Source organism: Octodon degus, unplaced genomic scaffold (assembly GCF_000260255.1).
Source record: "Octodon degus isolate 3935 unplaced genomic scaffold, OctDeg1.0 scaffold00051, whole genome shotgun sequence".
Lineage (NCBI taxonomy): Eukaryota > Metazoa > Chordata > Mammalia > Rodentia > Octodontidae > Octodon > Octodon degus.
The window spans coordinates 7,354,487-7,359,913 of record NW_004524627.1 but is presented as its reverse complement, the minus strand read 5'-3'; positions in this window follow the sequence as shown (position 1 = coordinate 7,359,913).

Here is a 5,427-nt window from a genome sequence, read left to right as displayed (position 1 = left end):
TACACATGTGTGTCTGGTTTATTTCACTTATGAGTATATGTTCAAGTGGCATCCACTTCAATATAAAGGCTGAGCAGAACATATTTTTGGGAGAAAGAAAGCTCCTGTCTGAGAGAGGGGCAGAAGGGGGCCTGAGTGGGTTGTCTCCTGTAACATCATTTTAAATAAATATAAATATCTAGACTTTACGACTATATTTGATTTTTATTAATGTCTTAGGATCATCTGTGTTTTTTGTTCCTTTTTTTGGGCTAATAATACATTAAATTCTATTGTGTTAGGAAAGATTACCCACCCCTGCTCCATATTGTGTGTTCTTTATTCTTCAAGATACTACTATTTCATTCAGTTTTCCTTTCTTCTGTCAAAACATTCAAATGTTTTGTGCCATTGTGGAGGGTAAGCCATGCTTAATTTCTAACTTGAATTTCTACATTTTAAGGGAATTAAACTTTAAAACTTGTACTTTAAATAGAATAGGATAATTATAACCTGCAGCCCCAAAAGGTTTGTCTACAAGCCACGCACATCTGTCACGCTACAGCCAGCACCATGTGCATGTGCTTCTAGCTTTTGGATATTTTGCCTCTAGTCAGCAATCGTCTGATTTGAGACAGTGTTTGTGTGGAAAAGGTTTTTAGTATTTCTATTTCTGTCTTGAAAATGCAGATCATGCTTTCTACTAGAAGACAACTGTAGTTCTAGTACTCAGTTGTGTTTTGATTGTTAGATGGCCGGAGGGTGAAGAGCTGTGCTGAAAACACCGAGGTTCGGCGAGGCAACGGCAATTTCGAAGAAACATGAGAAAGTCATTGAGCAAAAGGATGTCAGACAGCAAGTCTCAGGACTGTCTCTGTGCAATTGTACCTTCTGCAACTGTGGCCTGATTTTTTTTTTTCTTTTGATTTTTCTTGCTCTCTCGGGCAGCAAAGTAACTTGAAAACATTTTCTCCATAACTCATGGAGCACTCATAAGCTTATCACATGAAACACAAATGTAGCTAACACACTTTTTTTTTTGACCAAAAAGGATTTTCACAGACAATAATCTAACTGAAAGGAAAAAAAATCACTATTCTTTGAGGAGTAGCAGGTTTGATTTTTGTGAATTGCTATTAATCAGCTCCATTGCCTCCCACTGAGAGAAGACCATTTCTTTTCCCATATTTTTTGTGGCTCCAAGGATGTTTTTCTCAGCTCAGGAGTGTGTCTGGATGAGATGGCTCTTACTCTGATATCCAAACATTCTTCTGCCATTGCTTTCAGGGTACAGATCTCTCTTTCTATGTGCTTTATTGCCCTAAGAAGTTATCTAAATATCTGACTGAAGAGTATAATACTTAAATGCAAAAACTCCTATTCATGGTGAAGGTATCTCTAAGCTCTGAGATCACCTACTGAACCATAAGATGTACCTATAGTTTACCATCGTATATGTAACTAGACATCAGAGGTTGCAGGCTCACTTTTCTTTCTTTTTTTTTTAATTGTATTTTAGTACAGGGTCTACAGGGTCTGACTACATGGATCGGACTCATAGTAATCCTCTTGTTTTCATCCTCCCAAGCACTGGGATTATAGGTATGTGGCACCATGCCCAGTCTCAATCGCTGTCTCAGCATGCCATGGGGTGAGGCCAGCACAGCAGGCCAGGGATCGAATCTCGGTCCCTGTGTCTGCCTGAACAGGTACTTTAATAACTGAGCTATCTGGATAGCCCCATTTTTCTAAAGTTATTAGAAAATAAGCATTCCTGAGTGAATACTGTGAGAAATACATTTCTGACTGCAGGTAGGAGTAATTTGTACGCAATTCATAAATTATGTTAACAAAATATATAGAAATTACAGGAGATGAGTAAACATCACTGCAGCATTACTGTAATTACAGCATTACTGTAACTACTTTTCGCTGTGTCTTGTGGAGATACAGAGAGGGCTGAAAAATTCAGACATAAACTGTTAAGACTGCAGGAAATGGGAGCCCTAGAAACAGGGTACACAGTGAGGCAAGGGTGCAGAACAGGACAGGGGCAAAGACAAGAAAACTGAGGAAGTTTCAGTCACTTAGAAGTCAGATGTGGGAGTGGCAACACAAAGTGAACACTTGCCAGCCAAAATGAATGCTTAACTGGGAGCTCAATGACCAGGAGAAATGAATATTAGTGTGTGTAACTCTTTCATGTGAGCCTAGATCACAAGATGTAATCGTTTAGTTTGAACACAGATGTGTGTAATTTTACAACCTGTGATCTTTCCACTGTATCATACTACCTGCTGTTCAAACAAGCAAACAGATATATAAATGAAGTGTGAAAACATGGGTTGTATACACAGTTAGAAATGTATGCACCCAATAAATCTCAATTCCATGAGTGCTTTGACATAGAACTCTTTTAGACATGAAGAACAGAGTAGAAAATAAAGTAAATGTGATTACTTCCTCTCCCAGGGGTTCCAGTGCTGAGAAGTGATTATGGGTCAATTTGATGGGTGTTGTGAAGAATAAAATAACACAGTGGGAAATAAAAATAAGTAAAAGAACAAATTCAAAAAATGTCACCTGATTTGAGCTCTAATGATGGTATCGCTACTTGAACTAAGGCCATGAGAATACGCATGTTAGTGAGGTGGGCCAGGCTAGAGGAGGAGTGTAGCTGCTCAGAAAGTGACTATGAAGTGCCAAGAAGTCGGCTTGCTCAGTCTGCAGGGGCCAGGGTGTGCACAGCTATTTGAAAGTCTTCATGTAAGAGTAAGAAGCATTTCAGGGTATGGGTATGTGTAATTTTCATGCTAAGTTTTGGGCTTGGATCTTCCCATGGCCTTATCAGTGGTCAGTACTACATTGTGAAAGAGAATCCATGTAGCTTTTCCTGGAACAAAGTACAGATGTGATGATTATGCTGTCCTCTTTACTAAGCCTACTGAGCACTCTCAGATTCACCTTAATAATATTGGTATCATAATCACCAGGATTTGGCACCAGTCCTAGAATTATTTGCTCTGAGGACACTATTAGTGCAATTGTACTGTATGAACTCAGCCATTCCAACATGGTACTAAAGTGGAAAGGCAAGATCACATTGTGAAAAGTAGTGAGACAGACAGCAGCTTCCATTGTTTTCCAAATATAGCAAACTCAGCCACAAGCAGACATTTCTCATTGGAGAAAATAGTGTTAAAGTTGGCCTAGCAAAACAAATGATGATGAGCACAAATCTAAACACCTCCTACATGTACAAGCCTCACCAAGTCAACTTACACCTGAGTCATTGCTCGGGATTCCAAATGGTGCTGCTTAGTTAAATCATTACCCTAAAGTCCACTCAGTGGGTAGAAAGCTTGAGAGCATCTTGGGGATGCACTGCTTTCAACCTGAATCCTGACTTGGCTTCATTTTCCTTGTTGCTTCTTGGATGGACCCAGATCCTTTCACCCTGACAATCTTATCTGGTAAACACCCATGTTTCTTCACAGTTTGTTCTCATTGACGCAAGTTGCTATGGAAAATACTGCATATTTCCGGTTCCATCATCCACTATGAATTCTTCAAATACTGCACTCTAGCTGGCTAGGTCCTTCCCCTCATGCTATAAACTTATATTTTCAGTCTCTTACAGGATACATATTTGGAAAATTATCTCCCTATGTCTATATGCTGCAATCTTAATATCTGGAGATTGGTGTCTAAGATGGTCATTAAAGTGAAATGAGGTCATATGGGTGGGACCTAATCCAAGATGATTGGTATTGGAGATACTTATGAGTAAAGTTTTTATCTGCTATTTCAACACTGGTGGAGTTTCAGCTCTAAGTTAGCATCCCAGGTCTCTTTTGTTGGTAAATATTATGCCTTACAAGAAGTTCTCAGTAGGTTGTCCTCTTAAGCTGGTGAATTTTGATTTAGGTTAATGTTACACCTTCTCCCCCCACCGAAATCTGCTAAAATTGTAAGTATATATGTAGCCAATGCTGATCCCATGCCTCCTTTAAGTTAATGTTAGGAGATGACTCAAGTTTCACTGAACTTCTTGTATACATTGAACTTACTTTTAAATTAATTTTAATTTCAAATAAAAACTCCTTTGAGAAGCCCAGTAGCATAGCAGATAGAACCATAGACCATAGATGTAGACTTCTTGAATTCAAATACCAGGATAATACCTGCTGAGCTGGTTGATACAGAGGAAACTGCCCTCCAGTTTTTGAATATTGTATAATGGCATCAATTACCAAGGGCTGCTGTGAGGATTAACCTGAGTGAGTTACAGACATCATATTAAAATGATCATTTTTCACAATTCATAACAGCTAAATCTTGGAGGAAGTCCATTAGCAGATGAATGCATAGAGAAAATGTATTTGCATACAATGGAGTATTCTCTGCCAAAAAGGATAAACTTGGGTCATTTGTAGGAAAATGGATGAAGTTTGCAACCATAAGTTTAAGTGAAATGAATTAGCTTCACAAAGTTAAATGTCACATGGCTTTTCTTATATGAGAAATCCAAAATATAAAGAGCAAAATGAAGGATGGGTGAGAGGTGGGTAGGGAGATGGATCGTCTCAAATGGAGTGAAACCAAGAGATGAAGGATTAAGAGGAGGCAGGAAGAGCCAGGAGATGGAAAAGGGAATTGGCACATGTTGTGTACCTGTGCCATCTCCACACAAAGAATGCGAACATCACAAACTCCAAACATGTACCGAAGAGTTACTAAACACAAGGTGCTTATATCAATACTTATAAAAATGTAGGGCTGGGGAGATGGCTCAGTGGAATAAGCACTTCCCTGGGAAGCGCAAGGGCCTGAGTTCAATCTCCAGTTCCACAAAAACAAACAAACAAACAAACAAACAAAAAATAAAAACAAAAAAAATGTAAATAGAGATTATTATTCTTCTAAAAAGAATAAATAGTGGATAGAGTTCTATTTCTCCTGCCCTCTCAACTTACACATAGCACCAGATGTTATTTTTGACCTTTACAGTTCTTCCAAATCTCACCTACCACCAATCCTTAAATGAAATCACACTGAGCAGAAGTGGCAAGGCACGGCTGAACAGCTGAGTTTAGTGGTGAGGGTAATGAGTGGGAAAGATGATGAAGACAACTCAGAAGACTGGAGTTGGCTTGTGGTTTTGTGTATAAAGTGCGAGAGTTAAAAAATGAAATCCACACTAAAAATGAAGGCCAAATTAATGCTTGGGATAGATGAGAAATGTCAGAAAAAGGATGTTTCCCAATTCAGGAAATATGAAATATTTTTTCAGATTCACATGAAAGATTCCTAGAGTCCTGAACAAATGGATCTTTTCATCAGACGGGGAAGTCAGTCAATTGCCCTTTCTCTCCTTCCCTCCATCACCAAATTTTGTAAGGACTTTATATAATCAATCTCTCTCTCTCTCTCTCTCTCTCTCTCTCT